The following is an 11,634-nucleotide window of genomic DNA, read 5'->3' on the forward strand; positions in this document are numbered from 1 at the left end:
GAAAAAAACAGATATGATTAGCTCACACAGTTCGCTGCAGATGTAGGACTTGAATGAATGTTTCTTGACTCATGGACCAGTTGTCCTCTTGATGTTTTAGTTCCCATGTCTCAGAGCAACTGCAAATTGTTTGAGAAATTTGTCCTTTTTTAGCACAAAGTATGCAAACTATAAGTTTAAATGAGGAAGTTTAAATTACTCCTCTTGACCCTCTAAATTGCTCCAATACAACCCCAGCACCACGAAATCTGTCTTCCTGTTAGTCTCAGATCATTCTCTAAATGAAATACTATGAAGGTAGGTTAACTATCTCAGAAAGATGACTCATTGGAAGATGAACAGTGAGTAATGTCCTTTACCTAGAAACTAAAACTCAAGAGATGATTCAAGAGAATAAGAGTTTCTTCACCATTATTCCCTCATACGTTTCTCTTCTGTTCCTCTTTGCTGTTTTAAAACTCCTTTCCATTTCCCCTTGCCTTATTTCCATCCCTCTGCTCAAAAAGTCCAAATATACAGCAGAGAGAGTAGGACCAAATCAGACTGAATATTCTATTCCCTTTGCTCCTCACAAAGACTCCCCCTATTCTCCCCAAAGTATATGAACAAGTTTTTCACTCACTGCCTGTTTTCCATTAGTTCAATCATTTATTTTAAGGTCTTAGTACATTGTATATAAATACAGTCCTCTCACAATTTTTCATAAATTAAAAATATAGCAATGGGAGTGAAGAACATTGCCATTCTGATCATCTATTATAATAGCAATATTTTGTGTTTTTTTTAATTTTAAACAAGCTGCAGTTTGGAAAAGCAATGTGTTTTGTTTATCATGTCAAGTTCTTCTGAAAGTATTTGAGTTGGATTTCATCCAAAATCTATAATTCACCATGTAATGCATAATTTTGCTGTCATATGGCTGCAAATTTTGACACTTATTTTGCCAGAAAACACAGGTATGAATATGAAAGAGGCCCCCTCAGAGATTTATTGCTTAATATCCCACTAGTTCCCCAGTCTTTCACTGTCAAAGCTCAGCCATCCATTATTTACCAAGCAGATTTTTTTGCCCTTTGTTTCTGCTCAGATTCACTTAAAAATCACCCTTGAAAGAACCATAAGCTATTTTTAATTGCTGTTAATTGTTTCAAATCCTTCAATAATAAATGCCATAAACTGTTCTGGATAAAGATTTTCATAGCAGGAAATAAATATAGATGATTTTATAATTCCCTTAAAATGGTCATAGTTGTAGATACTAACAATAAAACTTTTTATTATTCCAATTTTATTATTACAATTTCAATAAAAATCATTCCTTCTCTTCCTGCTAAGTGCCTCAAAATTCTTTGTCTCAGGTATACAAAAGTCATTATTGAAAGAGAAATGGGTACTGTTCTGACCTAAGAACTATTAAAATTTAAATAAATCCAAATTTCAGCATTTTCTGGGTTAAATTAGTGCACTACTTCAGTATCTGCAATTCAAATAAGTCCTCTGAGAAATTGGCCTCCATAACCAGTGACGTGCTGCTGAACTGAACAGATCTCCAAAATATCCTAACAGATTTCTTTCTTTCATTGTAGAATTGTTTCCATCTGGTGCTTAGATATTAAACCTGGAATATGTAAAGGCTCTCCCCTCTCACCCTGTTTGACTTCCAAATGCTGGCAAATAATTTGCATTGTCAATGAACTGAGGATTAAATTTTTGAACTTAACTGTGTAGTTGTAAGATGTACAATTTAAAGTGATAGATCTTTGAAGGAGAGGATTTTTTTTTCTTTTCATTTTGAGAAATGGAGATTTGAAGTGTTTGTTGTTCACAGAATATTCTAACTCAAACCAACTTTGTTTGAAAAAAAATAAAACTTTTCTTAATTTTCTTCCCAAGTTCAAAATGTTGAAATATGAATTTATTAAGAGCACTATAGGCCAGTCTTTGTAAGCATGTATATATTCATAACAGAATAGGAGCACCTAAAAACTCCTGTATTTATTTGTTTAGATAGATAGATATTTAGATGTATACATGCAGAAGTTTCCAAGATCCTGAGTCCATGGACAATAATTTCTTCATGAGAATTTTAAGGATCCTCACAGTAATAAAAAATGTCTGACTTTTAAGACTGGCAACATTTTTCATAGCATCTTAATTGGAAAGCACAGAGTTACTTCTAAGAAACCTAATTGCTTCCAGAAATGTTTAAACCACTAGGGGAATGTTTATATGAAATAAGCAACAGTCACAGGAGTGAATAAACCAGTTCTCTGCACTGCATGTTGCAGTGTAAAGGCCTAGGAGCACGCATGGAGAGTTATACGAGAACCATGTGCAAGACACAATCATTTTATTCAATCTCTTTCTTCTTGTCATTAGTCTTGCAACTTCTACCCATCCCTCTTCAACTAACAGTGGATCTCACACGTCTTCCAGAGCACAGTTATCCAGTTCTCTTATCCAAATCTTCACACTTCATGCCTGTCCTCCCTTCACTGTTCTTTTCTTTTTGATGCCCCATCATACTTTCTTAACATTGTTTATTTAACTGCTTCCTTTTTTAAAAGATTTTATTTGTTTATTTAGAAAGAGGGAGAATGGGTGAGTGAGAGAGCACAAGCCAGGGGGAAAGCAGACTCCCGCTGAGCAGGGAGCCCGATGCAGGACTTGATCCCAGGACCCCAGGACCATGACCTGAGCTGAAGACGGCCACTTAACAGACTGAGCCACCCAGCCGCCCCTAACTATTTCCTTTCATCTCTTTCTCTTAAATTTGACCTGCCTTTAACTCCTGGAATATTTTCTGATGCATTTCTCCATTTCACATCCATTTCATGGCTAGTTAAAAAAATAACTGAGTTCCTGCACAGCACATGAAACTACTTACCATTTTCTGTTCAGTGTGCTGCTCACATTTAACTTAAAAAAATTGAGGAGACACTCAGGAAAGGAACTGATACAACTTTAGGAAGGACAGTTAAGAATGTTTTGCTGGTAAGTACTTATATAACGTCTTGACTGATTCTAACAAACATTTGCGGGAATCTTTTAAAGCAATTTTGTTCAGCTGGATCTCAGTCGGACCCAGCATCTTGACCCAAAAACCTCCAAACAAAAAGATTCATTAAAATGAGCGAGAATTTTCCATAAAACTTCAAGATGCCATGCGATGAATTTCTATAGATGCCTGCCATGCAAAATATTGTGGTACAAATTTAGAGCTAATAGAACTAATCTTCTAGGACAGACATTCTAAAAATACTGTATATGCTTTAAAACAAAATCTGAGCAATACCCAAAATACTCATTGCAGTTGGCAACATATGAGCATTATAGAAAATCACAATGTGTTCTTCTGGCTACACACAACAAACACAAAATATCTATGCTAATGAGGAAATGATGTAATGGTTTTGTGTCTTCATCTATTCAGAAAGCAGAAAGAAAGAAAAGAGAATTTCATTTCATCTGATAAAAAATTGAATTTTCTTTTGCCTCCCTTTTCCCTTCCTCTCTCCCATCTGCCCTCCACTTCACCCTCCATCCCTTTAAGATTTCTCCATTTGTATTACAGTGGCACAGATTCAGAGGAGGGGTGGAGTCTGATATTTTGGGTGGTCTTAATAAAACCTTAGTCTTTGGCTAACCTCTCCTTAGACTGGAAAGTGGCCAAGAATTTCCAATATTAGGAAGAATCACTTTGAAAAACTCTATATGTACATCGAGGCACATGTCAATATATTTGCTCTGATTTAAGAAGCAAAACCGAACAACGGGGCCTTATCAGCCAAGCGACAACTATTTCTCCCAAACTTAAAACACATCCTTGTGTAAGTTGTGGTTCTTATTTGTTTTTTGTGTTCATTTATTTCAGTTTATTGTTTGACATCTCCCACCAGTTGAGCCAGGAAACTCATGGCATTGCTTCAAAAAATAACTCCACCCCACATTTATTTTTTAATTTGTTCTGATTCTTTACTGTTTTAAACTCACAAAGTTTCATGGAATAAGTGCCCAAAGAAGACAGTATTTGCTTTTTATTTTTAAGTACAGTTTTCCTTGCAGCTCCTCCTTTTGATTAGAAAATTGTATTAGGTTGATATTTGTTTTGAAAAGTCAGTTGTATATTTTAATTAAAGGGAGAAATAAAAAGGCTTTTTCCTTAAAGCAGGCTTACAAAGAATGGAGAAGTTATTTCTCCCAGTAATGACTTAACAAATGAGGTTTTAGTCCCCTGAATTAGGGTAATGATTGGGAGGAAACCACCTGTACCTTGAGCATATATTATCATGGACTTTGAAAGTGCCTATCTTTTTGGTACTTGGCAACACATAGTAAAACTATCCACAAGGGTTTTTTTTTTTTTTTAAGCAACATTATTTCAATAAAAATAGCCAAACTGTTGCCAGACAACAAAGTAGCAAATTCACCTATGCTCATTGGTGCATGTCTTGACTTTCTAAATGAAACCTTGCATCAAAGGAAAAGTTTGAGCACCTTCCTATAAGATCAATCAAAACTAAACTACAATTGACACAACTTTTAAGAGTTACGAATTTCCACTATTCTAATCTCTCTCTTAGAGCAATCTTGTTTTGCTTGATTGCAGTTGAGTCAGAAGAAAGAAAGGAGATATTTAAAATGAAGAGTTTGTAATACAGCACTGGTTTCCTTTATTAAGTGGTTTTCTCTAAAAAGAATGCCAAAACTTTGTAAACTTGATCGGACTGGTACCGGAAAACGTAAACACTACTACAAAATAATGATGAGAACATTTTATCCAAGTGAGCACAAACAGATAAGCCTCTCTTTTAAGTGAAAAATTCCATAGAAACTGATGTACGGAAGAAGGGAGCATCTCAAGCTCACACTAGAAAGGTCATTGGCACAGATCAACTCCATAGTATTTAGTGTATCTATCCAGGAACAAAATAGGGCTAAGCTGATTGAGCAGGGATTTGAGCCTACAAAGGAGTAAGTCCAGGTATTACAGATTAATGTTTAAAGAACTACACTACTTATTTTCAACATTCTCCTTATATTTTAGTTCTTGCATAACTTATAGAAGAACTCCATAACCCAAACCATCTTCAAAATGATAATGCACAAGAAAACCCCCCAAATAATCAATCCTCTTTGAATGTGCCTCTGTTCCCTAAGAATGTGAGAATTAGGTTTCTCCAGAAAGTGAGAAATCTATTTTCACTGATGATGACTTTTCTTTGTTTTTTTAAATATTTTATTTATTTATTTGATGGAGAGAATGAGCATGAGCAGGGGGAGGAGTAAGGGGAGAGAGAGAAGCAGGCTCCCCACTGAGCAGGGAGCCTCTTGTGAGACTCGATCCTGGGACCTCAGGATAATAACCTGAGCCACAGGCAGATAGATGGTTAATGGACTGAGCCACCCAGGCACCCCAACTTTTCCTTACTTTCAACTAAGAAAGGGACAAAGAGCTAACTTCGAATTTGAAGTTTTACAAGTGTACATTTTGAAGATATCTTTTTATCCTAAGAATATTTAGAAGAATGCTAATAGTTAATAGTGACTAACACTGACTCTGTTTCAATATGATAGACTGAGCAAATGTATCTAATCACAATATTTTCTGAAGCCTTACTAAAACTATAGTCAAGTATTTTTTAGTAAAGAATTTTTTAAAAAACTTTATTGAGCTGATTGACATACAAAAAGGTGCGCATATTTACTTTATATTACTTTACAAATTTGAAGACGAGCATATATAACCATGAAGTCATCACCATAATCAATCTCATAAACATATTATCCCCTTCAGAAGCTTCCCCCCACCCTACTTATTTACTTGTGTGTGTATGTGTGTGATAAGAAGACTTAATATCAGGGAAATGCAAATCAAAACCATACTAATGAGATAATGAGATATCACCTCATACCCAGTAGTATGGCTATTATCAAAATAATAAAAGATAAGTGTTGATAAGGATGTGGTGAAAGGGAACTCTTGTACACTGTTAATAGTTATATAAATTGATATAGGCTTTATGGAAGACAGTATGAAAGTTTCCTCAGAAAAATGAAAAAATGAACTACCATATGATCCATCAATCCTATTTCTGTGTGTATAATCAAAGGAAATAAAATCACTGTCTCAAGATATCTACAATCCCGTGTTCTTTGCAGCATTATTCACAGCAGACCTGTGGAAGTAACCTATGTAGACATCAATGGATAAATGGATAAAGAAAATGTGATTTGTCTACACAGTGTGATATTATTCTGTCTTAAAACAGAAGGAAATTCTGCCATTTGTGACAACATGGATGAACCTTAAGGGCATTATGCTAAGTGAAATAAGCCAGATAGAGAAAGACAAATACTGCATGATCTCATTTATATGTGGAATCAAAAATAGTCAAATTCATAGAAGCAGAGAGTAAAATGGTAGTTATCAGGGGTTGGGGATGTGGGGGATATGGGGAAATGTTGGTCAAAGGGTACAAACTCTCAGCTATAACATGAATAAGTCCTGGAAATCTAATGTACAGCATGGAGACTATAGTTAGTTTAATGTATTGTATATTTCAAATTTGCTATGATTTCTTATCCAAAAAGGGGAGTAACTCTATGAGGTGATGGATATATTAGCTTGATTACAGTAATCATTTCAGAGTATATACATATATCAAATCACACTGGATATCTTAAATATGTATAGTATAAGTTAATAATACCTCCATAAAACAAAAAATATAGATCACACATTCAAAAACCAGGGAAACATGACTCATAATGAGAAAACAAACCAATCAATATAAACTGAACCAGAGCTACTACAGGTGTTAGAATTAGCAGAAAAGTACATTAGAAATGTTACTATAAATATATTCCACATGTCCAAAAGTTAAGACATGGAAGATTTTTTTTTAAAACCCAAGCCAAACTTTAAAGATAAAAACTACATTGTTCAAGGTAAAAAATCTCTGAATACGATTAATGTTAATTAGACACCACAGGAGAAAAAGAGTAGTGAACTTAAAGAGGAAATAACAGAAACTATCCAAAATGAAACATGGATAGAAAAACGAAACAACCTCTCCCCCTCAAAAAAATGAATATATAGCATCACTGTGAACTGTGAAACAACTTCAACCCAAGATATGTGTACTTGGAGTCTTCCATGGAGAAAAGAACGAGGAGGGAAAGCAAAAAATATTTGAAGAAATAACCTCCAAAACTTTCCAAATGTGATGAGAACTATAAATCTCTAGTCCAAAGAACTCAGTGAACTCTAAGCACAACAAAGAGGGGCACCGGGGTGACTCAGTAGGTTAAGTGTCTGCCTTCAGCTCAGGTCATGATCTCAGAGTCCTGGGAAGGAGCCCGTGTCGGCTCGCCACCAAGCAGGGAATCTGCTTCTTCCTCTCCCTCTGCCACCCGCCCCCCACATTTGTATGCTCTCTCTCTGTCTCTCAGATAAATAAATAAAATCTTTTAAAAACAAACAAACAAACAAAACCACACCAGGGAATATCATAATAAAATTGCGAAAGATCAGTGATAAAGACAAAGTCTTAAAAGCAGCCCCCTAAAAACAAACATGTAATATACAGAAAAGAAGATGTGAAAAATGACAGCAGATTTCTAGTTGGGAAAAAAAGGTCAAAAAAAAAAAAAAAAAAAAAGACAACTGTATAGGCGCCTGGGTGGCTCAGTTGGTTAAGGACTCCCTCAGCTCAGGTCATGACCCCAGGGTCCTGGGATTAAGCCCCCTGCTCAGCAGGGAGTCTGCTTCTCCCTCTGCCTCTCCCCACCCCTGCTTATGCTCTCTCTCTTTCAAATAATTATATAAAATATTTTTTTAAAAAACTGTAGAATTCTATACTTAGAGGAAACATCTTTGAAAAAATGAAGTCAAAATATTTTTTCGGACATATAAAAGCAACAAGAATTTATCATCAACATACAAAAAATTACATTGAAAAATTCTAATATTTAAACACTAAGAAATACTTTTAAATAATCCATGGGTCTAAAAAAATTGAGTAGAAAGAGAAATTAGAATATATTTCGAACAGAATGAAAATACAAACACAATTATTATGGGTTAAATTGCATCCCCCCAAATTATGTTCAAGTTCTAAACCCCCAGGATCTCAAAATGTATGTGACCTTATTTGAAATAGAGTCATTACAGGTATAATTGGTTAACTCAAGAAGAGGTAATACTGGATAAGGCGAGCCCTAATCTAACATGACTGGTGCCCTTACAAGAAGAGGAGACATACACAGAAAGAACATCACACGATGACAGACACACAGATCAGTACAATGCACCTTCAAGCCAAGGTACACCAAGGATTACCGCCACCATGAAAAGCCAGGAAGGGGAAAGGACAGTTATACCGAGAGTCCCAGAGGGAGCATGGTCCTGCTGACACCTTGATTCAGGACTTCTGGCCTCTAGAACTGTGAGAGAATAAAATTTCTATTGTTTGAAGCCACCCAGTTTATAACACTTTGGTACAACAGCCCTATAAAACAAATATAACATATCAAAACATGCAGAATGCCACTAAAAAACAGTACTTAGAGAGAAATTTTAAGCACTTAATACTTACACTGGAAAATAAGAATCACCTCAAGTCAATGACATCAGCTTCCAAAGTAGAAAGAAGAAAGAAAATAAATATCAGAGCATAAATTATCTAGAAATCAGAAATTTTTTTTTAAAAAACAATGAAACCAAAAAGTGGTTAATAACATCAATAAAATTAACATACATTCTAGTCAGACTACTAGAAAAAAAATAAAAGAGAGGTGACACTAGTTACCAAACTCAGGAATGAGGGAAGTAACAGAACTATAGATTCTATAAATATTTAAAAGATAGTAAGGGAACATTGTGAACATATTTACTGCAATAAATTCAGCAACTTACATGAAATGGACAAATTCCTTGAAAGATACAACTACTAAAAAAAATCCAGGTACAAATAGTTTGACAGATCATTTCTCCCAAAATTCAAGGAAAAAATAATACCAATTCTACACATATGCTTCCAAAAAACTAAAAAGACATAAATAATTCACAAATAATTCTGTAATGCCAGAATCACCATGACACTGAAACCAGTCAGGGACAGCCGTGTTTTCCTGCTTGCGTGGCAGGCTCCAGTGCCCCCACCACTCTGCCACGCCCGACATCATGCTCTTCAGCGGCAGCTTGCACCAGGACCTGTCCCAGCACATGGCCAACTGGCTGGGCCTGGAGCTGGGCAAGGTGGTCACTAAGAAGTTCAGCAACCAGGAGACCAACGATGAAATCAGTGAAAGCAGGAACAGCGAAGATGTCTAGAACATCCAGAGTGATTGTGGAGGTATCGACAACAACCTGATGGAACTGATCAACACCTACAAAATCGCATCATCATCTAGGGTGACTGCTGTGATCCCGTTTTTCATACCCTTGACAAGATAAAAGGACAAGAGTCGTGCTCCGATTTCTGCGAAATTTGTGGCCACTCTGCTCTTGCTGGGGCAGATCACATCATCACTGTGGACCTGCATGCCTCTCAAATCCAGGGATTCTTTGAGATTCCAGCAGATAATTTGTCCACGAAGCCTGAAGTCCTGCAGTGGATTCAGGAGAACATTGCCGAATGGAGTACCTGTATTATCATTTACCTGATGCCAGGGGAGCTAAAAGGGTCACATCAATTGCAGACAGTTGAATGCCTTGATTCACAAAGAGAGTCAGAAAGCAAATGAAGTGGACCAGATGGATCTGGTGGCCATGTGAAGGACCGCATGGCTGTCCTCGTGGAGGACATGGCTGACACGTGTAGCACCATCCGCCATATTGCTGACAAGCTACTCTCAGGAGCCACCAAAGTTGATGCTATTCTTACCCATGTGATAGACTGTTTCTATCATTTAACCTCACTTTTTATTTTCAAGTATTTCTGATATATAAACTAATTAGAATAGACTTGGCCATACACAGAGGCAATGTAGACCTTAACTATTTGACGGTTTCAGTTTTAAAAAAGATGATGAAGGCAGGCTTAGAAGCAGTGCAATCCCAGAACTTGTGTATCCCTTGCTGCTTGTATGAGAATATTTAAGTGAAGCACCAAATATATTGGTCCCAGTCAACTCTGCTGAATGGAGCTGCACTCACATATCCACCAAAAAGAGGAGCCAGAGAAATACAAATATACCAAAACTGCTCATCCTCCAACTTAAATAAGATTAATCAACTTACAGAGAGTCATATTACAATTTTCCTTTTTAGATGTTAACTAGATTCAGGTATATATTATTTGCAGTGCTTGTATTGGTTTAGAATATAGGGTTTTAAGATGGTCCAACACTGTACCAAAACATTTCAACAAAACCATGCTATTTCTTTCTTTAAAAAAAGAAAAACAAAGACATTGCAAGAAAATAAAACTACCCAATATCCTCCATTAATATGGATTTGTAAAATTCTAATTAAATTTTAGGAAAAAATATCTGTCACTATATAAAAAGGATAACACACTATGATTAAGAAGGATTCATCCAAGAAATGAAGGATCAGCTTAACATATGAAAAACCAATCAATGTAATATATCATATTAACAAACTAAAAAAGACAAAGTATATGTTCAACTCAATACATGCAGAAAAATCATCAGAATACATGACTTTCTACTGCTAATAAAAACTTGCAGAAAACATATAAGGAAACTTCCTTGACCTGATAATCTATGAAAAATCCAACTAACATCATACTTAATTATGGCAATTGAATGCTATACCCCAAATTAGGGACAAGACAAGGATGTTCACTCCTACCTCTTCTATTCAATATTGTACTAGAGTTTCTAGTCATGGCAATTAGGGAAGAAGGAGAAATAAAAGCCATCGGATTAGAAAGGAGGAAGGAAAACTGTCTTTATTCACAGGCGATGTAATTGTTTAGAAAATCCTTTGAAATAGAAGATGATGGTACAGAAAGACCCTGAACTCATTCCTTCCCATGGACACACTGAATCCACAAATACATGTTGAACAATTCCCTCTGAGAAAGACCTGAAAACTAGCTGAACAGTTGCTTCACATCAAATGAGAAAAGGTAGATAGGAGAGGCTAAGACATGGTCTTGCCAAAAATTTAGTGCCCCTGGCATATGAACCCATAATTGGGAGGGATCTCACAAATCGAGCTTCTGCCAGAAGAATGAAGGTTTGTAACCTACATCAAGCACTCCCACTCTTAAGACCTGCATCTGAGAGACAAGCCCTCAAAATATCTTCCTTTGAAAAGCAACAAGGCTTGCATTCACAAGACCTGGGGGTCTGTAGCAAACTGAGAGACTGCACTTGAAGGACTCATCTAGAGACTCACTTAACCCAGGGCCCAGTACAAAGGCAGCAGTTTGGAAAGTATCCAGACTATACGTGAAGGAGAGTCATTTGCTAATCTTTTTTTTTTTTCCTTTTCAATGTTTTTTTTATTATGATAGTCACCATACAGTACATCCCTGGTTTTTGATGTAAAGTTCCATGATTCATTAGTTGCGTATAACACCCAGTGCACCGTGCAATACGTGCCCTCCCCACCACCCATCACCAGGCTATCCCATTCCCCCACCCCCCTCCCCTCTG

General features: G+C 36.2%; 1 pseudogene; it reads left to right on the forward strand.

Moving 5' to 3' along the window:
- Window positions 1–9,948, forward strand: part of LOC113256984 (ribose-phosphate pyrophosphokinase 2-like) — a 137,668-nt pseudogene extending 127,720 nt beyond the window's left edge.
- The last annotated feature ends 1,686 nt before the right edge of the window (window positions 9,949–11,634 follow it).

This window comes from Ursus arctos, unplaced genomic scaffold (genome assembly GCF_023065955.2).
Source record: "Ursus arctos isolate Adak ecotype North America unplaced genomic scaffold, UrsArc2.0 scaffold_4, whole genome shotgun sequence".
NCBI lineage: Eukaryota > Metazoa > Chordata > Mammalia > Carnivora > Ursidae > Ursus > Ursus arctos.